This window comes from Macadamia integrifolia, chromosome 14, assembly GCF_013358625.1.
Source record: "Macadamia integrifolia cultivar HAES 741 chromosome 14, SCU_Mint_v3, whole genome shotgun sequence".
In the NCBI taxonomy this organism is placed as follows: domain Eukaryota; kingdom Viridiplantae; phylum Streptophyta; class Magnoliopsida; order Proteales; family Proteaceae; genus Macadamia; species Macadamia integrifolia.
The window spans coordinates 19,975,355-20,000,334 of record NC_056570.1 but is presented as its reverse complement, the minus strand read 5'-3'; the positions used below and the strand labels follow the sequence as shown (position 1 = coordinate 20,000,334).

Sequence of the window (24,980 nt, the reverse complement as noted above, 5' to 3'; positions counted from 1 at the left end):
TAGCCTATAAATATCAAGGTAAGCCTCCCTCAAAGGGGATCAATGACTTCTCTTTTGACTGAATACTCTCTTGAGTATCTGCTGTGGAAAGACCTGACTTAGGCATCGGAGAGTCCCCCCATCGGGTCAACCCAACTCTCCCCTGCCTTCTCTTCTGTGCAAGTTTGCTGAAGCACTAGGACCTGTAGGAAAGACCATCCAGTCAATTTTTTCCGCATCAGATTGGCATCGTCTGTGGGAAACTTTTACAAAAAGCGCCTTGGACCAATGCAATTAAGGAGTAAGAAGGTCGTGTCTTCTACAACAACACTAGTACGATCCACCCATGAGTTACCACTTGGACGTCCCCATTCACAACCAATGGCAGAGTAGGAGAATGTCTCGGTAAAGACCCCTCCATGAAGGCCCCAGCAAGCTCGGCTTGATGCACAAGTTTCCTAGAGAGAAGGAGATCAGCGCGAGCAAAACCCTCAGCTATCTTGCCATGTCCCATCATCACGGGTAACTCACCCAAATATTAGATGCAGAGCCTACAGCTACAGGTGTTAACGACAAACACACTGGTATGGGACTTCATACGTTAGTTCAACTTGGTACTTCCTATGCCAATGACTGGTTCAACTAAGCCGTATAGGCCTGTTCTGGGTAGATAACCCCATGACGAATCTCCTGACAACAATGTCACCCCTCAATCAACAGCCAAGAGGGGGTCAGCCAGAACATCATGCACTGTTCATTCGGTACCACTCCGGTCTCCTACCGTAGGGCACCGGTAAGGTCCCATTCTAGCCCAGAATAGGAGAGTTCATCGTTTCGCATGTCACCGGAGTCTAGAGACACATGATGCCCATAGATCCCCACCCCGGATAGGAAGACACCAGCCATCGCCTCAAAGACTCACTAGAGGCACATGTCCGCATAGAGAAGAATGCGAGAACTCCCAGAGGACAGCTCGGCAAGATCCACCCCATGGCGGTTAGGGCTCGCCAACCAGGCCAACCAGAGGTGCACCACGAAAAGGTTAGGGTTGGCTTGGTGGTCACCAAGACCGAGGACGAACCCCAGAAGAGCCGAAAGGGCACGTCGCTCCCCGGATCACCAAGCCGAGGAGAGAAGGGATGACCTGGAGTGCCTCACTGAGCGAGTAGAAGGAATGCAGAGGCAAAGACACCCGATCGACATAACTGTAACTCTGACCTATAATGCACTATCCGACGAACTGATAGACGCTAAGCTACCCCCAAATTTTGTGATACCTATCTTTAATGGATATGATGGCACCACAGATCCCTATGATCATCTCTTGTATTACAGCTCAGCCATGACAGTTCATGGTAGGTCAGACGCCATTCTCTGCTGAGCCTTTGCAGCCTCATTAAAAGAAGCTACGCTGGTGTGGATGTCGAACTTACGACCCCGGTCCATCCACAACTATAAAGAGCTGACAAGAGCGTTCCTCACACGTTTCCAAGCAAGTATGAAGCAGAAGCAAACTATGCAAAACGTGATGAACATAAGGCAGGAAGTAAGAGAGACTATAAGAGAGTTCCTTACCCGATTCAACAAGGTGACACTGAAGGTAAAAAACCTACCGAAAGGAGTGGCGTATAGCACGTTGTGCAACTGGGTAATGCACCCTGATCTAGTCTAGTCTCTGACCCTTGACTTACTAGAAATAATGCCTGAGCTGTTGAGATGGTGCAATCAATACGCCAACATGGAGGAAGTTCTGACCTCCAGAGGAATAGCTGACAGGGGTGATTAGTCAAAGAAGGAGAAGAAAAGGACTCTGAGGCCTTGGGACGATTCACACGAGCTGAAGAAGAACAGAACAGACTGACCACTTGACACAGCTGAACCTGAGCGATATGAACTTGATTGTTCCTGAACAAACCTGCTCTTAGAGATCCAAGATCATAAGTATTTTCACTGGCCCAGGCCAATGACTGCTAAACCAAAGGAGAGGAACCCCAACCGATACTGCCGGTACCACTGAGATCATGGACATGACATTGAAGACTGTAAGTCTCTGAAAAGGGAAATTGATGAGCTCATCAAGGCTGGATACTTCAATAAGTATTTGAAGCAAAAATATGGTGGGAACTGGCCCGAGCCGAGGAGAGACGATGCCAGGTCGAGCCACCCAAGGAACCAGCCACAGATCAACCTGATGCATACGATAACCAGCCTGTGGGTCCAACCATTCTAACAATCATGGGTGGACCCATGGTAAAATCAATCAGAAAATCCAAAGCACACACACGGTTCGTATACATCATAGAACAACCTATCAAAGCCCTCAGAACGGATCCACCCATTACATTCTCTGCTAGAGACCTGGAAGAGTTGAACTAGCCTCACAACGATGCTATCGTAGTTCAATTAGTGGTGGCCAACCACCCCTTCCATAGGGTCCTAGTGGACACAGGAGCCTTTGTTGACCTTATGTCCTATGAGGCCTTCTTAAAACTGGGGCTTGGCACAAATGCCTTAAAGCCGGCCCTAGGACCCTTGTACTGATTTTCAGGCACGCCAACAGAGCTAGAAGGAGTTGTAGACTTACCTATGACCATCGAACAAGGAGCTCAGACAACCACTACCATGGTTTCTTTTATGGTCATCAAGATCACCTCACCTTACAATGCAATCCTTGGCTGACCTGGTCTCAATGGCCTTGGGGCGATTGTGTCCACTAAGCACATGAAAGTCAAATTTCCCACCAGCAATGGAGTCAGGGAATGCAAGTCCAGCCAGAAGGAATCTTAGGAATGCTATGCCAACTTCATAAAGTCTGTCAAGAAACCATGCTTGGGCCTAGCGTGTATGGTAGAAATTGTTGATTGCCGAGATGAAAGCCTCCTGACCTGAGCCGAGCCAGTGGAATAGCTACTTACTGTCCAAATCACTGAGGCCGAACCATCAAAAATTGTTCAGCTCGGAGCATTGCTAAGCTCCCAATGGCTCGACGAGATTTTGAACTTTCTCGACAAAAACTCTGATATTTTCACGTGGAAAGCTTCTGATATGCCAGGCATCTCCAGGGCCATAGTTGAGCACAGTCTGGACGTTAACCCTAGCTTCAAGCCTATCCAGTAGAAGCGTAGGAACTTCATGACTGAGCGGAACACCATCATCAATGAGGAGGTTGACAAACTCCTAGCCGTGGGGTTTGTGAGGGAAGTAAAGTACCCGACCTGGTTAGCCAATATGGTCATGGTTCCGAAGTCCAACAAAAAGTGGAGGATATGTATAGACTACACTGACCTATCCCAAAGACTACTATCCTTTGCCCCGAATTGACTCCCTTATAGACTCGACTGCAGGCCACGAGATGCTGACCTTCATGGATGCATATTCTGGCTATAACCAGATAAAGATGAAGGAGGAAGATGAGGAGAAAACTGCTTTCCTCACCACTCAGGGCAACTACTGCTACACTGCAATACCTTTTGGCCTAAAGAATAATGGAACCACATACCAAAGGATGGTGAATACAATGTTCCGAAGCCAGATCGGGAGAAATATGGAAGTTTACGTTGATGATATGTTAGTCAAGAGCGTGAAAGGAACCGATCATATGCTAGATCTGAAGGAGGCCTTTGACAACCTATGGCAGAACCAGATGAGACTAAATCCTACCAAGTGTGCATTTGGAGTAACCTCTGGGAAATTCCTGGGCTTCCTAGTAACACAAAGAGGAATAGAGGTGAACCCCTCCAAAATTGAGGCCATTCAAGAAATGCATCCGCCAAGAAACATTCACGAAGTTCAGAAACTGACGGGGTGCCTGGCTGCACTGAACAAGTTCTTGTCCCAAGCTGGAGATAAGTGTCTTCCTTTCTTCAAGCTACTAAAAGGAGGAAAAGGTCAACATCAATTTCGCTGGACGGAGGAATGCCAAGCATCTTTTGAGGAAATCAAAGCCTGCCTAACTAGGCCCCCTCTACTGAACTGGCCAGAGCCAGGAGAGGAGCTATAGCTTTACCTCACTATCTCCGCAGTAGCTGTTAGTGCAGTCCTCATGAGAGAGGAGGCAAAGACCCAGAGGCCTATCTATTATGTGAGTCATGTGCTCTTGGAAGTGGAGACAAGGTACTGAAGAATTAAGAAGTTTGCATTGGCATTGGTTGTGACAGCCAGGAAGTTGAGGCTCTACTTCCAAGCACACACCATAGCTGTACTAACTGATCAACCACTAAGAAAGTCACTTCACATCACTAGCATAGCAGGACGTATGGTGAGTTGGGTTGTGGAGTTAAGTGGGTACAACATTGAATTCCGATCAAGAAGTGTAATCAAGGGCCAGGCATTGGCTGATTTCTTGGTAGAATGTACGTAGATGGAAGAAGCAGCAGAGCCTGAGGTTGAGTCGAACCGTAAGTGGGAACTCTTTGTTGATGGATCTAGCACCGTAACAAGGAGCAGCGCATGACTTGTGTTGTGAAGCCCTGAGTAATTCACGATACAGTACGCCCTCAGATTTGCATATTCTACAACAAATAACAAGGCTGAATATGAAGCCATGATAGCGGGAATTAGACTGAAAAAATCTGTAATGACGGACGACCTGGTCGCACATAGTGACTCCCAACTAATTGTGAACCAAGTCAATGGGCAATACGAGGCCAAGGAAGAGAGAATGGCAAAATATTTGAAAGAAGTATGTTGTCTGGTGCCCAGTTTCAACACTTTCGCAATGGTACCGATCCCACAAGAGAAAAATGCAGTAGCAAATGCCCTCTCCATACTAGCTACAGTAGAACTCAGGGACTGTGCAAGCTCAGTATGCTTTGAAGTACTAGACCAACCTGCCAATGAGAATGAATTGATGTGTAGCAATATAGACTAAGTTGAGCCGAGCTGGATAGACACCATTGTGGACTATTTATGAGATGGACATGTCCCAAGAGATCAGATAGAAGTAAGGGCAGTCCAAAGGAGGGCAACTAAATACACCCTCCAAGGTGGAGCACTTTACAAAAGGGTAATATCCTGGCCCTTGCTGAAGTGCTTGCCCCCGAACTGAGTTGAAGAGACACTTCGCAAAGTCCATGAAAGAATTTGTGGGGGACACATTGGGGGAAGGGCACTGGCCTACAAGGTGTTGCGCCAAGGATTCTACTTGCCAAACATGCAAAAAGATACAATGAAGTTCATTTGACTGTGCTTTAAGTGTCAAGTACACGCCCCAATACCACATGTCCCCGCTACAGAACTTAGTTCCATGATTTTCCCGATACTGTCCGCAATGTGGGGAATGGATATCCTAGGACTGTTCAAGAAAGGAAAGGGTGGTGTCCAATTCTTGATTGTCACTATTTATTACTTCACTAAATGGGTGGAAGCACATCCCCTAGCCAAAATCATTGAGTAGGTAGTGAAGAAGTTCGTGAGGGACGATGTCATATACCGCTATGGTGTCCCAAAGGTACTGGTCATAGATAATGGTCATCAATTCGACAATAAAAAATTCAAGCTATTCTGCAGTAACTTTAACATTGATTTCCGAAACACTGCTATAGCACACCCACAATCGAACGGCTAGGCCAAAAAATCCAACCACATACTTCTAGATGGAATAAAGAAGAGGCTGGACCGGGAGAAGAAGAATTGGGTAAACCAGCTACTCAGTGTACTTTGGGCATATCGCACCTCAGCTCAGACCTCCACAAAGGAGATGCTATTCCGATTGGTATGCGGGACCGAAGCGTTAACCCCTATAGAGGTGACCCAAGCCTCGTTCCGATCAACAATGTTCGAAGCTTCATAGAATGAAGTCAGGCTCTAAGCAAACATCGACTTTATAGACAAAGTTCGGGAAGAGGCACTTGTGCAAAATGAAACCTACAAGCAGAAAGTTCAGCAGTATCACAACCGAAGGGTCAAACCATGGGGATTCATAGTTGGTGACTTGGTCTTCAGGAAAGTAGCAGCAGCGGACCCAAGAAGTGAAGGCAAGCTAAGCGCGAACTGGGAAGGCTCATACATAGTCTCCAAAGTGGTGCGCCCCGGTACTTACCACTTGCAGACTCAGGGGGGGTACAACTATACCAAGGGCATGGAATGTTGAAAATCTCAAAAAGAATTATCAGTAGATCACATTGAAATCCCATCGATTGGGTGTTAGTCTTGTAGATTTTATATTGTCAGCACCGTAGCTTCCATATCTTAGTTATTCAATTTTATTCACCGAGCAGATTAGATTCTACTTCAAAGCAATGTATTTGTCCCAAGTGCATACTTCACATCAATATACTATGAAGCTTCTCCCAAATATCTGACTCTTCTAAGGAAACAAAGACCTTAACATCTAAGGCATAAAGATCGAGATCCAGCTCGACAACATCTAAGATCGAGCTCAAGCTCGACACTACCAAGACCAGACCCTAGTTTGGCGACTCAAAGACCTTAACATCTAAGGCATAAAGACCAAGCTCTAGCTCGGCAGCATCTAAGACTGAGCTCAAGCTCGGCACTACCAAGACCAGACCCTAGTTTGGTGACTCAAAGACCTTAACATCTAAGGCATAAAGATCGAGATCCAGCTCGGCAACATCTAAGACCGAGCTCAAGCTAGGCACTACCAAGACCAGACCCTAGTTTGGCGACTCAAAGACCTTAACATCTAAGGCATAAAGACCGAGATCCAGCTCGACAACATCTAAGACAGAGCTCAAGCTCAGCACTACCAAGACTAGACCCTAGTTTGGCGACTCAAAGACTTTAACATCTAAGGTATAAAGACTGAACTCCAGCTCGGAAGCATCCAAGATCGAGCTCAAGCTCGGCACTACCAAGACCATACCCTAGTTTGGCAACTCAAGACCTCAACATCTAAGGCATGAAGAACGAGCTCTAGCTCGGCACAATCAATTCCAAATCCGGATTGGGCATACTTGTACTGCGGTCCAGGTCTAGGCATGTTGCTTCATAATACTAAGACACACAAAACCAAATCAAGCTCAATTGAATAATGGAACTACCTTACAGAAATTGAAGAGACACAATGAGTGAAGAAAAAGTATTTTTTCCATTAATGAAGGACGGAAGAAACCCTCAAAGGTTACATCAACTCCCAAATGGGATTTTTATAAAAAAAGAAAGAAGAGAAGAAAGAAGATTATATCGCTCCCGCAATGGGGAAAAGAAAAAAATAAAAACAACATCAGTATTATAGAAACTGGGGGGCTTGATCAGGAGGGAGAGAGGTGGTTCACTTGGTTGCTTTAGGGTCAACTTTAGTCACCTCTTCACCAGCCTTGGCCTGACTGGCGAGCTGCACTAAAGGAGCTGGGGCAGGAGCTGCACATAAAAGTCATAATCTAGTGTCTTGCCAAGGACGAACTAGATGGCATCTTCTAAGCATGCCTGAAATGAGGAGACATTGACATCAACTAGATATTTCTAACCAGCTTCAGAGTTTAGCCACCTCTTAGCCGTGATCTCATCGTTCGAGGCCAGCTCGGCCTGATGCTTCTTTTCCAACTTAGAAATCCGAGCTAGAAGTTCAGCTTCTTTCCTTTTGTTGGGCTTATGAGCTTCAGCCAGCTCGCTTTGGAGTGTGTCCTTCTCCTTGATAAGGCCGCTGTTGATCCTGAGCTGCTTAGCGACCTCACGCTCCATCTCTCCAGCTCTTTCCTTGTTGCCTCTCGCTTTTTACTCCTCAGATCAGACCTTTTTCTTCTCACTCTCCAGCTGACCCGTGGCCATCTGGAGCTCCCCCCGGAGATGCTTTACCTTGTCGTCTACTTTGGCATGACCAGCGGCCATGTTCTCGAACCGTTGAGCGGCCTCAACCACAAAGCAAAACCCTCTAAGGATCCAGCGGGGTCATGAGTATCTAAAACTCAAGTAAGCACAAAGAATGAGAGGAGGAAAATACTTACATCCCCGATCCAGGCGTAGACCTGTTCTGAGAAGTCGATATCAGACAACTTCCTCACACTAGCAATGTCCTTCTTAGGATGGCTACGATGGCACCAAACCCGAGCTGCAATGGGGTCCAGCTCGGTGCCGTTCTCCAACAGGTCCACCCAGGGATCCATGGGCTGCTTTCCAGTTCGGGCCACCTTAGGTGGGTTGCCCTATTGTGCCTCCTCCATGGGTGAGCGCCTCCTCTTTTGTCTGTCTCTATTTGCCCCTGCTCCATTGGGCGTGCCAGACTGTCATGATGCCTTCTCTCCAGAGCCCATTGGCTCCTTGCCTTTCAGAGAGCTCGAAGTCCTACGTCGAGCTGAATTTTGGATTGGGGGGGCATCTCCTTCCCTGGCTTGCCCCCAATAATAAGTGGTGAGGATTTGTTACCCGCGCCAGGGGGAGGGGCGACCTTCGCACCTGGGTTAGGGCTCACCATGGCCTTACCCTTCTTGCTGGCCTTTTTGGCAGCCTGCTTGGCCACCTCATTCTTCCTCCCCTCTGTTGCCGCCATGGCTAGGGATTTGTTGTCTACCTTCACGTTAACCACTGCAAGACAAGAAAGAGTCAAGCTGTATTAGTAGAGGGAACAAGCTAAAACTGAAAAAAAAAACCGAGCTGAACCACCAAGAACCAAACTTGATCGGACCCTCACCAGGGACTTCACTCAACTCCCACTCTCAGAGAAAGTCTTCATCCTGCAGCATGCGCACATCCATAGTCTCCCCACCTAAACACATTTGTATGTTTGGAGGTCAAATGAGGAGAGCTTGGGTGCTCGGTTCAGCACGGAGAGGGTGGGCTTGACCTAACTGCTCTTGAAGGGGTTCCCCTCCATCGCCGCGTAGAAGTACCTCTCCTTCCATTTCTTCACCGAGGAAGGCATGTTGAGGAACATCTTTAGGTCACTGTAAGGACCATCCCTCTCCCTCTTGGTGAAGTAGTACCACCCTGAGGTGTGCCTCTTCACCAAGAACATCTTCCTAAATAGGTCCAGCGTTGCGGTTCGACCTAGCTTCGAGACAAACACCTCAAAGCCAAGAACAATCCGCCATGAGTTCGGAGTTAGTTGGCTGGGAGCGAGGCACCAGTGATCCAGAATCGAGCTAACCAGCTCAGGCATAGGAATCCTCAAGCCGCTCTAGAAGGTAACATCGTAAAGGGCCACCTCGTCCCCAGAAGCATCCACTCGTTCATTCTTGTCTGGGACATGCATCACCACGTAATCGAGAATATCGTATTGGCTCTGGATCAGGTCGAGTACCTTAGGCATCAAGATACTTGGGGTATTGATAGCAGTTTTCTTCTCCCCAGAGGAGGAAGCAGAGCCTTCCCCCTCGGAATCTGCCAGGCCAGCCTCGGGGACTTCGACACCTAAGGGGCCTGCATCCTGAGTGCCTGCTATCGCGGCATGGGGGGTTGAGCTGGGGCAGCCCAGCCAGCTCCACCCCTGGTTAGGACGGTCTCAGGAGAGACCACCTCCCTAGAATTAGAGCCCGAGCTACTGCCCGAGCCAGAGCTACCGTCAGAACTAGAGCTATCATCGGAGCCTTGACTGCTGGAAGTATCTCCACTGAAGGACGAGGGATTTGGAATTGAGCACTCAGGGTGGTTTTCCCCAGGCCTCACAATCGTCAAGGGGGTCTGGTTGGGTGAATCTGGGTCACGTGCAGCGCCATATCAGGATCACCAGGACTAACACTCGGGTACACGAAGGGCTGAGTAGAGGATCGGTGGGTCACAGCCATTACGTGATCTTACTTACTTGTGATAGGACGAGCTTGGAAAAGAGGAGCTTATAAAGGACGAGTTGGATGTTTGCACCGGGCTGCTCTGAGGTTCTGAGGATTTTTGCACTGAGGATAGGAGCGAGCTGAGCTGACATTATCGCATGAACGAATGACAAGACTCTGGAAAAAATGTACCCTATTTATAAGAAAAGGCGGTGGAGAATGAACGACTGGATCTGGCTGAGATCAACAGTGAACAGGAGCTGTCTCTTTGCCTGCTTGAGGTGAAATAATGGCTCCGAGACACGCAATAGGATGAGTGCATTTTGCACTGAGCGAACAACGCATGATAAAAAAAGTCAACAGAATTTAATGCTCTAGCTGTCCGAGCCAAACCGCTAGAGCAGGGGCTGGTGATGAGGGCATTTCTCCCTAACCATGGCACAGGCAAGGAGCGTCCTGACCAGTGCTGCATTGATACCTTATCTAGCTGTGCTGCCACCTCGGCCCTCCATCAGGCCGTATCACCACCTCGGCCCTCCATCAGTCGAGCTGCCACCTTGGCATCTCTTTAGCCTGAGCTATCACCTTGGCATCTCTTTAGGCCGAGGTGCCTCCTCGGCACTCCATCAGGCCATATTGCCACCTCGGTCCTCCATTAGGTCGTGCTACCACCTCGGCATCTCATCTGGCTGTGCTGTCACCCCTGCCCAACGTCGACAACAAGGTTCCCAGAAACGTGCTCTCGTCCACTCCTACATTCAAGGAACGTAATCCCTATTCACAAGGACAAGACTCTGTCCACTACACGTCACCAGAGACATCTACTCCTCACACGGTTGGCATTTTCGAGATAAGAGGGGAATATTCCCCTGGTATACCCTAGGATCTGAAATATTCCCAACAGTAGAGAGCCATTACCCTTGAGGACTCTACGCCTAACAGGACTCTCCACAAACATCTCCCATCCTCCCTCCATTGGCAGCCTATAAATATCAAGGTAAGCCTCCCTCAAAGGGGATTGATGACTTCTCTTTTAACTGAATACTCTCTTGAGTATCTGCTGTGGAAATATCTGACTTAGGCATCGGAGAGTCCCCCCGTCGGGTTAGCCTGGCTCTCCCCTGCCTTCTCTTCTGTGTAGGTCTGTTGAAGCACCAGGAACTATAGGGAAGATCATCCAGTCAATTTTTACCGCATCAAAATGCATTTGAGCCAGCTAGATGAACACAAAACATGATAAAGAAAAGATAAGAAAGCAAAACAAAAAGAAGATGAAGAAGTAGGAGTAAGAAATTCAATAATATACCCAGCCTAAAAAGATTTTTTCTAGATACAAAATTGTTCTTCCAAATAAAGGGTGAATTTGTGCCAGCTATGAATCAAATGTGAAGCCAGAGGAGGGGGTTGCAACAAGGGTGGTGATGGGTATACAAGGAGCAAGTGGGGTGGGGGAGAGGGTGTGCCAGTGTTGGTGGTGGGTTTACACGAAGCAGGTTGGAGCATCGGAGAGAGGGCTTCACAGGGAAAGGGAAAGGGGGAGAGAGAGAGAGAGAGAGAGAGAGAGAGAGAGAGAGAGAGAGATTAATGATACCTGGGCTGGGGCTTGATTTTACATTTTTACACTTGTCTATGGAAATTCCATCTATCTAATGATAGGACTCCAAATTAGCTTGAAAATCCACTTTACCCTTCAAATCGATGACTTCTTAAAATAAAACAAAGGGCAAATAAAAGAAGCTTTCAGATAACAAATGCATTAATGGAGATTTCATTCACACTCCCTCTAATAAAATACACAAAAAAAAAAAAAAAAGATATTCCCATTGAGAGGATAATTATTCATATGTTTTTTCATGCAATTTTTACTTTATATAATTAAGGGGAAATGAACGCTCCTTGGTTCTACGACACTTGCACTCAGACACCTAAGGCAGTGAAATGATGCCCCCATCCATGTGAGACCCCCCCCCATTGTTATTTCCTCTCGTCCCTATGTACTAGTTTGCTTCATGTACAACTTGAGTTCATTTGTAGTTGCTTATTCACTCATCTAAACATTGTACATCTCTCTCTCTCTCTCTCTCTCTAGGAGAGTAGATTGTTGATGGCTTTAGTCGGCAATTACATAGTTAACTTAAAGCCGCTAGTGCTCATCCAAGAACTTCACCACACATCCATTGCAAAACAGATCACATTGGATTGAAATTTCATGGTCGTGTGGACTCCAAAGTCCTACTTACATGTCAAGTTTCAATTTATTAGAATTGACAATGTAACGAATCAAAATATTAAAAAAATATGTATTGCAAAAAAGTGAATGAGAGTATCATATTGTATATAGATAAAACAAAAATAGATGAAAGGATGAATGATTGAATTTAAATATAAATTTTGACATGTGATTTATTGGTCTAATTTATAGATATCCAATTGCTAGAATTTCCTTTTCTTGGTAGAAATTACCAAAATTTCAACTTATTCTTTCACATGATACATCAACTTCATTTTCCCAAGGTTTTTGGATGTTTATAAATCATTCTCCCAACTAAGTTTTTGTTTTAAGTCCTCAACCGAATGTGTGATATTAGTTAAGCGCATTGCTACTTTGGCTATGCATAGAAAATGTAGAATTCTAGATTCTGGACCTTATTATGTTCTCTACTATATTAATTAATGAAGTTCTTCTTTTCTCAAAAAAAAAAATAAATTCATTTATAAGTATAAAACAATTTCCTCTTGTAGTCATTGGCCGTATGTCGCCACAATGCCATTCTTTTTCTAAGAGAGAGAGAGAGAGAGAGAGAGAGAGAGAGAGAGAGATGCTCCATGGTCGGAAGTCCGAAGTATTGGCTTCAACCCGACCTTGGTGTATATAGTGCTCCGTAGTCCGAAGGCGTAGCTGAATATAAAAAACCGATCTTACAACGGCTATATTTCGGTTCGGCGGCTTGATCCTAAATGCGTATATAGTTCGATTTTAAAAATCTAGCCGCGTTCCATAGCAAAGCGTTCCATAGCAAAGCATGGAGAGAGAGAGAGAGAGAGAGAGAGAGAGAGAGAGAGAGAGAGAGAGAGGCGAAGGCGAAGGCGAGGGCGAGGGCGAAGGCGAAAGCGAGAGAGAGAAAGCTTCGACGAAGCAGCGGTCTGGTGACGAAACCCACCGCGAGCCATCCCTTTTCTCTGTAGCAACGAAAACAGGTCTTCATTTTCTCCAATTTCATTCTTTCTTGTTTTTCCTGTCTTTAAATTTGAACTGAGGGCGAGGAGAGAAAGAGGGAGAGTGCTGGGGAAAGAGATGCAGAGAGAGTTGGGGGAGGGGAAGAATAGAGAGAAAAGGCTTCGATGAAAGCCGAAGGTGACAAGACCCACCGCCCTAACCCATCGATCGCTGCTCGCTGCGCGCAAATCGCAGGCCAGGTAGTCTTCGACGAAGCAGCGGTCTGGTGACGAAACCCACCGCGAGCCATCCCCTTTCTCTCTAGCGACGAAAACAGGTCTTCATTTTCTCCAGTTTCATTCTTTCTTGTTTTTCCTGTCTTTAAATTTGAACTGAGGGCGAGGAGAGAAAGAGGGAGTGCTGAGGAAAGAGATGCAGAGAGAGTTGGGGGAGGGGAAGAATAGAGAGAAAAGGCTTCGATGAAAGCCGTAGGTGACGAGACCCACGCCCTGGCTGAATCCATCACCTTTCTCTCGGGGATGAAAACTGATCTTCTTGCCTTCCTGAGCCACCGCACTGGCAGGCCAGGTAGTCTCTCATCTATACGTTCAGTATTTCACCATGAGTCAAGGTTTATAGTTTTTGGTTTTCCCGGCTCTTATTCTTTCCCACCAAGTAATGGATCTCATAAACTAGGGCAAAAATCTGCACTGATGAGCTACATAAACCAATGGAGGATCCAGATTCCAGACTGGCCAAGCTTTTGGATAAAGCACACAAGTCTAATTGATGAGCTACATATACCAATGGAGGATTTCTGCAAAATTTGGTCAACCAAATGGGATTATGTGATCCTTTGAAGTCGAATACAAGTTGATACCCTCCACGTGGATTGTCGTTCGAATTGATGGCTTCCATTTTCATAGGTAAATTATTTTGATTGCCGAGCAGAAAGAATTGCTTCTAGCTTTATAATTTGCTTTAAAGCACAATCAAATTGTTTTTCATTACGAGTCTGATGTAACTAATAAGACGGAAAACTCTGAGGATGATAGGATTGATTGACTCTTGAGTTCAAATGGTACATAGTAGATGTTAGACTCACTAATTGATACGTCCCACATACAAATATATTTGATTTTATACACTGCCCCTTTATATTTATTAGTAATTTTATTTTATTTTATATTTATTTATTTATTTATTATTATTATTATTATTATTTTTTTTACATATAAGCCCCCTCAAAAGTACATATTAAAGGGAAGAAATCTTATATTTCACATTTGAACCACCAACCTTGGTATATCCACACCTTAGTCACTTGCCATTGCCTTGGCTAGCACCATGACAATTGTGCCCAATTTTAGTGGACAGGTTTTCAGATCATCACCTAGTCATGTATTTAATTTTAGACACATCTTATTTCTCAACCTACCATCATAGTGATTCCAAATTTGTTGGAAAAAAAATCAGTTATTTCTGGAAATATTTGAATTGCAGGGACCATTCAAAAGACAAGAGGGAAGTCCGAAGCATGGTGGATCATTTGGCTGAGGTGTAGGCCACCAAATTTGGCATGTGGCCTATCCAAGGAATTCCTCATTGATCCATTGGCCAAAATGCCAAATAATCTTGTCCATGTGGCAAAAATTAGTGGTCTTCTGGCCCACAATAGGCATGCAGGAACCCTTTTTCCCTAAAGAATAAGGTTATGTAAACAGTCTTGATATTAAAAGGATTTTTATCTACATCTTGTAGAGACAAAGAAACCTAAAAAGAGAGAAATTTAAAGAGAGAAGAAATCCTAAAACCCTAGACATCTAAATTTTTACTCTTTTTTGAACAATTCATGCTAAGGTTCAACACTAAGCCAAGGGAGGAAAAAAAGGGTGTTAACTTAAGAAATGTGACTATCAGTTATCTATCAAGTGGACTTCATATTCCAGCCCTTCCAAGGATAAAACCCAACCTTTATAATTCTTTTGGGAGTGCTCCTGCATTATTAAGTAATATTTGCACTATGATATAGGATTAGGAGAGTGTAGGGACATGTAATATGTGCCAACTCCATCCATTTCAACTGTTAGAATAGTCTGTTCCCACATAATTAGATAGTTTAAATATTGTCCCCTGATTTACGTGTACGTATTAAGTACCTGCAACATTATAATAAGGGAAAGAGGATGTTTTAACCTATATTCAGGCACTTACAAGTTGTAATGCATTAAACTCTACAACAAATTTGAGTTTTATTGCTTTGGTTATTAGATTCTGCACCTAAAAATTGAGTTTCCATTCCTAGCTGAATTCCATGAATTTGAGAAGCCAAATGATAAGCAAGCTTTGAGTCTGATGAAATATGTGCCACGGCCATTTTAGAGGAGTTTCCAGATGTAGTCTTCTCGTATGGGGTCAATGATGAGTACAAGTACTTTCAGAAACCAACTTGGTTCCCTGCCGGAGTTCTAATTATCTGGGATATTGAATAATAATCTTGCGGCATTTCATTATTATCATGACCTTTGTTATTATAAATCATCTGTCAAATAATAATAGTCTTGAAGCATATCATAAATTAGAAAACATATTAATTGTTATTTATTATTATTTGCATGCGGCTTCATTTATTGAAATTGCAATGATACATCATTCGTAGCTAAACATCATTAGCTTTTCTGTACCTTTTGATACATAATCATTTTCCAGATGGTTATTTTCAATTTCTTTTAGGAAGAATAGCATACTAGCAAATAAAGTTTGTATGAGAAATGTGATATCTGACATTAGCAAGAAGAAGAAGAAGAAGAGAGAAATGTGATCTCTGCACATATAGAGCCATAAGAACAACTTCTATTGATAAATAGTAAGATATAGGAAAAATTTCTTTTGGTAGACTTGTACAAAGGGTATCTTTGGACAGGCATGTGTTGCCATGCACAGCTGAATTTGGCTAGCATATGTGGGATTGCTAACCTAGAGCTGGAAAATCTAGCTGTAGAGGGAAAATTGGTTATGTGTCTTTGCTGTCCATGACATTGGGCAGTAAATAAACTTAGTACTGTCTCTACAGTCACCCAAAACTGGTTTCAGACTTTTCATGTAGGGGATTTCCATCCCAGAGCTGGAAACCCAGCTACAGAGATGAAGCTTATGCAAAAGGCTTGCTGAGTTTTTAAATTGGGTACTGTAGGCAAGCTAAATATGAATATGGGGATGTGAACAGATCTGTATATCATTCCTGTGGTCACCCAAAAGTTGGGTTTGAGATCTGCATGTTGGAGAACAAGTTCCCAGAACTGGGACCACCATCCCACAGAAGAAATTATTGTGTAGAGTGGGTTCAAAGACCCAAACCCATCTCTGACCCATCTCTGGGAGCCCTAATAATTGGCGAATTCATCATGCATGGTAATATTTTGGTAATTGGTGCTGCTAATTGTAAATTTATCCAGCCAAATTGAGGTTTTATTTATAAAATTAATCCTCGCTGAATTTTGCAAGTGAAAGTTGGGAATTTTCTTAATCTTATAATTCTTCCTTGATTGAGTTTAATTGGAGCTAGAGCATGATCAATTCATGTTATCTAACATGGTCTAGCTCCATATCGATGGGTAAAAATTGGTAAAAAACCAGGCTTGCAGCCCAGCAACGTCAAGTTGCTGAACTTTGGGCTGAAAACTGGGTAAATATTGAAATTCCCATTGTTTTCTTGGTAATCCCTCTCAATAGGACTCAATTGGAGCTGGAATATAGTTCAGCCATGATTCCTAGAGCTGTCCAGCTCTATTTAAGTTATTAGATGAGGTAAGAAACCCAGGTTTAACTATATGGATGATTAGGTTGTGGTTTATGTAGAAATTTGTTAGCATGCTGGGTTTGTCGGTTGCTTGCTGAAATTAGTGACCAATTGGGTTGGGAAGTGACCCTACAAGCATGCTATGATCCCTCCCTTGCTTCTGAGAGCATTAGCCTTCAGCCCTGTTGTGCACAGCCCAAGCAGAACAGGTTCAGCAGTCAGAGAGCTAGCTGGGCAGAAAAATTCTGCAGACAGCAAGCACCAGCAGGTGCCTGCGGTCGGCTGTTGGCTCTGCAGCCCACCTACTGGTGGAGTGTCGGCAGACCTGTTCAGCCTTTGTTTTTCCTGTTGGTGCCCTATCCCTTGCCCAACAGGATGGGATAACATGAGGCATTCCCAAGGTTTGAAAATAGGATTGGTGTATAGGCTAGTGGGGGTCTGTACAGTTCAGCATAAAGGCTGTACAGAGGTGTATGTTTAGGGTACCCAAGGGTTACTGTATTAATTTATATCGTACACCATTTACATAGGAACCTAAATTACCTAGTGAGGATACACGGTGATGGGAATTCAGCAGTAACGATCGGATTTCGTGTTCTGAGGTGAGTGGGTGTTGACTTTAACTTGTGGAGTGTTTTTGCATTACTTTTTCAGTTTGTATGGACATGTCATATGTTTGTTTCTTATTTATCTTGTTTACCTGTTATTTGATTATTGTGGATATATTGTGAACTGTTGATAGTAGTATGTGGATTTGTGGAGGTAAATTTGTGAGATAGGACATGGTGAGGCTGAAGGGGGATTCCAGCACCGTGTGCCCGGTGTATATGGATGTTGTGTGTGATGTATGGTGATTGTTCCTGAATCATTTAGAATACATATGGTTAGGATATCACAGCCGAAGTGTTACTCCACTTGCCAGTAGGGGGTTAGGTACTGGGTAAATCCAAGGGGGTGGTATGTCTGACGAGACTATCAAGTTTGCATTACGATGAACTATACTCAGAGGCGGACATAGCATAGGTGATCGTTGTGTAGGATTTCAGAACCATGGCTATAGGGGTTACTATTGGAGGTTTACGGGGTCACCAATGTGTAAGACTCCGGGACCTACAGACTTCCGACTTGCAACTAGCCTATATCTTTGGAGCCCGATGTAGCGTAGCACTAGTATCAAATGATGGGCTTAGTAATGGAAATAGGGAAGTACTATAGCGAAATGGATTTATATGCATCATTTAACTACTGTATGGAGCATGCATGGCATCATTTGTACTATGTGTGCTTACTAGCACACCTTCACTGGGCTTGTGAAGCTCACTCCATGTGGATTCTTCTTTTTAGATGGTGGAACCGGTGCTAAGGCAAGATTTGGATTTCAGTGGTGGTTATGAAGCTTGTGTCTGCGAGGCACATGGATTCTAATGGGCGTTACTTTGCTATTATTTTATGTAAATATTTATGAATTGTGTAAGATGTAGTTTATTATACCTGTGGGTTGATGTCATTGGGCTTGTACTAATGTGTCTGACATCTCAAAGAATCACCAGTGATATGTATTATTTATGATTTTATATACGTACTCTAATTTTAGTTGTGATTTTGGCAGCGTTTGTGAATTAAGTTACTGCATCTATAATCCTGGAGGGTTAGGCTGACTGGATGTGGGTATCCGGTGCCGCATACGTTGGCCTATTGGAAGCGGGGTGTGACAGGGACTGAATGATTGTGCATCAACTATAAAATAAAGGGAAATTATCTAGTAGCACCCTTAAAATTGAAAATAACTTGGAGTGACCCCCAAAAATGAAAATAATGTCTAGTGGACCCCTCACTTTCTCAAAATTATATCTAAAAAACCCATTCCGTTAGGTTTAAGGTGTTAAATGATGATGTTATCAATCATTTTTTCGTTAAATGGCCAATCTACCCTTATGGACATGTTAAGTTACTATAATGACCTTCAGTTACAATATGCTTCGACTATTGCTACTGTGCCCCAACTACCTCTGCTCCGTATACCTGCGAAGAAGAAAGGAAGAGGAAGAGGAAGAGGAAGAGGACGAAAAAGCAACTCATTACTATTTATTGTCTATTTTTTCTTAATTTCCTAGAATCTTGATACCCTTTATAATTATCCTTTATTTTATATGTAAATACCCTTTCTTCCCCTGATAACTATCAATCTCGGCCCTAATTTCTTTTTAGCATGCGTGCTGTCTCATTATCGATTATGTATCTCTACGATTGGGGGTATAGGAACGTCAAACTCTTTATATTTTTTCTCGAGGCTGTGAGTCTTCTTCCTAATTATCTTGTATCTCTTGTGAAGCCCTAAAGACATGACAAGCACTTCATTGATCTCCTCTCACCCTCCGACATTAGGTTTCAAAATCCCACCGCTTGATTTCACTCTGGGTGACAACTTTGTCCCTTCATGGACATCACTTTGCATAGTGTCTTTTTTATGGTTCCATCTCTGATCATCTTTAGTGAAGCCCTAAAGACATGACAATGGGGAATTAATTTCAAATAGATGATGGTATCTATTATTTGTGCTTCACTGATACAACTCTCACTCTTGGACGATAGAGTTTCAAAACCACACCACCTGAGTTCGCTCTGCGTCACACCTTCATCCCTTCTGAGAAATCATTGACAGTAGCCAACGAGGTAAATTTCTTTCTATCTTATTAATGGGTTAATTTAATGCGAAGAATAAAGAGCGGTACAACTGTACAAGTTCCTATCTTAGTGTTGATGATATTGTTGTCTTACCTGTGATGATGGGCTTGGAATACCTCTTTTCTGTGCTGCCATTTGAATGCAGATAGGGAAACTGCTGAAAGAGAACTGATAGATATAAGCGAGAATCTACGTGAATTGGCTGCTTTCTTCTTCCTCTTCACAGTAACTCTCTCATTCACACTTTTAATAGACAAGTTACCTAGAGTTGTAGCAAGCACTGTAGAGAATTATTTGCGGCTTATGGGGATTCAACAGTGATGAATTGAGGTAATTAACTTCAATAATTTTCTTTCTTTCAGAAGGAGAAAGATGGGGTTTTTCTCTTCTGGGGTCGCGGATGAAGATTTGGTGCGGAGCTACCCACCGCAGCTTCTGCATGCTGCTGTTAGTGTTCTAATCGCCCAGCTAGGGTCATAGCTGAACTGACGGTGATAATATGTAAGGGCTTGGAAGGGTAAAAATGAGCTCTTTTTAGAGTTTTAAGTATAAGGGTAAAAATGTCATTTCTCACTTTTAGTTAACGGTGTTACAAATTAGGTGCGGTGGATATTATTTTCATTTTTAGGGGTCACTCCAAGTTATTTTTAATTTTAGGGGTGGTACTAGATAATTTCCCTAAAATAAAAATAGATAAAATATACCTTATCGATTAGTTTCTTATGGAGCAAGGATTAATGAGCTGCAGAACTAGCCGCAACAGTAGTCAAAGAACCAACCTTAGCCTACGACCACCGTTACCCGCCCCAAGGGTTGAATAGTAGCCCGTTCCTAAAAACTTGAACAGGGTGCTCGGCGTGATAATCGCCCCATCCATAACAATGAGGCCGAGTAGAACAGAATGGATGGACAAAGGCAAGAGAATCATGGGATAAAGTAGGAAAATAATCCTAATGTATGAGAAACTAGGGAAGGAAGGAACCGACCTAGAGGCCCGACGGTGTTCACCATCATGCATTTCGGTCTTGGCCACCTCAAAAGGACAAAGGTGAGAGAATCACGGGCCGAAGTGGGAAAATAATCCTAACGTATGAGAAACTAGGGAACGAAGGACCTATAAACCCAAAGATGTTCGCCATCATGCATTTCAGTCCTAGCCACCTCACAAGGAATGATCGTCTTCACAGAAAGATAAATGAATATGGATTCTAATCCGACCAAAATATGACATTTTTTGTTGAATTTCCAAATAAAGGTATTAATAAAGTTTAAAGGTCAACCATGATGACTATAAAAAGTCTTTGAGACCAAAAAGGCCAACCTGACCTAGTTGGCAATACAAGTCCTCGTTAGTGAGAAAAGAAAGACCGAACCAAAATGAATAGGTGTCGATAAAATAGAACCTCATTTGCGACAAAAGAAAGAAAGACTTGACCTGGCCTGCAATAGACCTCTTCCATAAGGGTTGACCCCAATAGTCAGTAAAAGACCTCATCCGTGAGGAATGAAAGACTAACCCATCCTAGTCGGCAAATGAAGAGCTCATCCATGAGGAAAGAAGTCTCAGTCTGACCTGGTCGGTAAGAAACCTATTCCTTGAGGAAAGGAAGTGCCATCCCTAATGGTCAGCAAGAGAATATCTCATCAATGAGGAAACAAAGACCGACCCAACCTGGTCGGTAAGAGACCTCATCCGTGAAGGAAAGAAAGACTGATAAAACATGTTGAGCAAAAGATCTCTTCTGCGAGGAAAGGACCTACTTGACCAGATCACTAAGAGACCTCTTTAGCGATGAAAGTAACAGCCAACCCCAATGGTCAACAATAGAAGACCTCTTCTGTGAGGAAAGAAGAGCTGACACGACCTGGTTGGCAAGAGAGACATCTTCCGCAAGGAAAAGGAACGGTCGACCCCAATGGTCAACAAAAGAAGATCTCATCCATGAGAAATGAAAGACTGACCCGACCTGGTTGGCACAAGAAGACCTCATCCATAGGATAGAAGGGCCATCCCAACCAAATCGGTAAAAGACCTCTTCTGATAGGAAAGGGAGGGCCGACCTTAATGGTCAGTAAAAGAAGACCTCATCCGTGAGGAATGAAAGACTGACCCAAACTAGTCTGCAAGAGACCTCATACGTGAGGAAAGAAAGACTAAACCAACTTGGTCGACAAGAGACTTCTTCCGTGAGGAGTGAAGGGCCAACCCCAATGGTCGGTAAAAAAGAACCTCATTCGCGAGGAAAGAAGCCGACCCAACCAAATCGGAAAGAGACCTCTTCCTCGAGGAAAGGAAGCATTGACCTTAATGGTTGACAAAAGAAGACCTCATCTTTGAGGAAAGGAGGACCGACCTGACCTGGTAGGTAGGAGAAGAACTTATCCATGAAGAAAGAAGTGTCGACCCAACCTAGTCGGTAAAAGACCTCTTCTGCGAGGAAAGGATGAGCCTAGCCCAATGGTTGGAAAGAGAAGACCTCATTGTTGAGGAAAGAAAGACCGACCCGGCCTAGTTAGTAAGAGACCTCATCCATAAGGAGAGAAGGGTTGACCCCAATGGTTGGTATTATAGAACCTTATTCGTGAGGAAAGAAGGGCCAACCTGACCTAGTCTATAAAGGAAGACCATATCCGTGAGGAAAGAAGTGCCGACCCGAATTGGTAGGTAAGAGACATATTCTGTGAGGAAAGGAAGTGTCATCCCAAATGGTTAGCAAGAGAAGACCTCATCAGTGAGGAAAGAAAGACCGACCCAACCTAGTCAGTAAGAGACCTCATCCGTGAAGGAAAGAAAGACAGACAAAACCTAGAGGCCAAAAGACCTCTTCTATGAGGAACAAAGGACTGACCCTACCTGGTTTCCAAGAGACCTCTATCCTAAGGAAAGTAAGAACCGAGCCCAATAGTCAGCAGTAGAAGACCTCTTTTGTGAGGAAAGAAGAGTCGACATGACCTGGTCAACAAAAGAGACCTCTTCCATGAAGAAAGGAAGGACGGACCCCAATGGTTGATGAAAGAAGACCTCATCCGTGAGGAATAAAAGACTGATCTGACCTGGATGGAAAAAGAAGGACCTTATCCATTAGGATAGAAGGGTTGACCTAACCAAATGGGGAAAAGACCTCTTCTATGAGGAAAGGAAGGGCTAACCCCAATGGTCGACAGGGGGGACCTCATCCGTGAGGAAAGAAAGACAGACCTAACCTGGTCGGTAAGAGACCTCTTCCGTGAGGAGAGAAGGGCCAACCTCAATGGTCGGTAAGAAAGAACCTCATTCATGAGGAAAGAAGGGCCAACACATTCTGATCAGTAAGAGACGTCTTCCTCAAGGAAAGGAAGGGCTGATCCTAATGGTCGATAAGAGAAGACCTCATCCGTGAGGAAGGAGGACCAAACCAACCTGGTAGGCAAGAGAAGACCTCATCCATGAGGAAAGAAGTGCCAACCCAACGTAGTAGGTAAAATACCTCTTTCAAGAGGAAAGGATAGTCCTACCCTAATGGTCGGAAAGAGAAGACCTCATCACTAAGGAAAGAAAGACCGACCAAACCTAGTCACCAAAAGACCTCATCCATGAGGAGAGAAGGGCTGACCCGACTTGGTCGATAAGAGACCTATTCCGTGAGGAAAGGAAGTGCCATCCCCAATGGTCGGCAAGAGAAGACCTTATCAGTGAGGAAAGAAAGACCGACCCAACATGGTCAGTAAGAGACCTCTTCCATGAGGAGAGAATGGCCGACTCCAGTGGTTGGTAAGAAAGAACCTCATTCATGAGGAATGAAGGGCCAACCCATTCTAATCGGTAAGAGACCTCTTCCTCAAGGAAAGGAAGTGCTGACCCTAATTGTAGACAAGAGAAGACGTCATATGTGAGGAAAGGAGGACCGACCCGACCTAGTAGGCAGAAGAAAACCTCATCCATGAGGAAAGAAGTGCCGACCCAACCTAGTGGGTAAAAGATCTCTTTCACGAGGAAAGGATGGGCCTACCCCAATGGTCGGAATGAGAAGACCTCATCGCTGAGGAAAGAAAGACCAACCCAACCTAGTCGGCATGAGACCTCATCCATGAGGAGAGAAGGGCTGACCCCAGTGGTAGGTTATATAGAACTTCATTCATGAGGAAAGAAGGGCTAATCCGACCTGATCGGAAAAAGAAGACCTCATCTGTGAGGAAAGAAGTGCTAACCCGACTTGGTCAATAAGTGACCTATTCCGTGAGGAAAGGAAGTGCCATCTCCAATGGTTGGTAAGAGAAGACCTCATCAATGAGGAAAGAAATACCGACCCAATTGGGTCGGTAAGAGACTCATTCGTGAAGGAAAAAAAGACCCACAAAACCCGGTGGGCTTCTGCGAGGAAAGAAGGACCGACTTGACCTAGCTGCTACGAGACCTCTTTCGTTAGGAAAGTAATAACCGACCCCAATGGTTAGCAATAAAAGACCTCTTCTATAAGGAAAGAAGAGCCAACCCGACCTGGTCGACAAGAGAGACCTCTTCTGCGAGGAAAGGAAGGGCCGACCCCAATGGTCGACAAAAGAAGACCTCATCCATGAGGAATGAAAGACCGACCCGAACTGGTTGGAAAAAGAAGACCTCATCCATTAGGATAGAAGGGCCGACCCAACCAAGTCGAAAAAAGACCTCTTCTACGAGGAAAGGAAGGTCCGACCCCAATGGTCAGCAAGAGAAGATCTTATCTATGAGGAATGAAAGACCGGCCCAACTTAGTTGACAAGAGACCTCATCTATGAGGAAAGGAAGACCGACCCAACCTGGTCAGCAAGAGATCATTCGTGAGGAGAGAAGGGCCTACCCCAATGGTTGGTAAGAAAGAACCTCATTCGCGAGGAAAGAAGGGCCAACCCAACCTGATCTGCAAGAGGGCTCTTCCTTGAGGAAAGAATGGGTTGAGCCTAATGGTCGACAAAAGAAGACCTCATACGTGAGGATAGGAGGACCGACCAGATCTGGTAGGAAGGAGAAGACCTCATCATGAGGAAAGAAGTGTCAACCCAACCTAGTCGACAAGAGACATATTATGCGAGGAAAGAAGGACCAACCCGACCTGGTCGCCAAAAGACCTCTTTTGAGAGGAAAGTAAGAGCCGAACCTAATGGTTGAAAAAAGAAGAACTCCTCTGTGAGGAAAAAAGGCCCGACCCTGTCACACCCTACCTCAATTTAGGCCAAGGTATACGGCACTGGACTCCCACAACCAATCATCCTAACATCACAGATGTAGTGACTTAATTTCACAGATGCCACCAAAATCACAATCTAAAATCAGAGTACCCTAATAAAGTCATACAAATAACACTGGTGATTTACTAAAGTGATAAATGACAAATATACAAGACCCATTTGTTAACAACCACATGTTATAATTTTACTTACCACACATTTCATAAATATTTACATTAAAAGGATTGACTGAAATAATAGAAGTGAACTCCATCAACATCTTAGTGTCTCACAGACACAAGCCTCACAATCGCCATCAAAATCCAATCCTGCCTCAACACTGATTCCACCATCTAAAAAGAGTAATCAATAAGGGGTAAGCTTCACAAGCCTAGTGAGGGGTGTGCATGCAAGCACACACAAAAATGATGCAATGCAAGCTCCATATAGACATATGATGCATATGAATCCATTTATTGTATTACTTTCCTATTTCCATTTCTAGGTC

General features: G+C 44.3%; 1 long non-coding RNA gene across 1 annotated transcript; it reads left to right on the top strand.

The window, feature by feature from the left end:
- The first annotated feature begins 12,685 nt into the window (after positions 1–12,685).
- LOC122061478 lies at positions 12,686–18,203 on the top strand. Its single transcript, XR_006134655.1, has 3 exons — positions 12,686–12,845; positions 13,501–13,730; positions 17,948–18,203. It is a non-coding gene; the product is annotated as an uncharacterized LOC122061478 (long non-coding RNA).
- Positions 18,204–24,980: the final 6,777 nt, after the last annotated feature.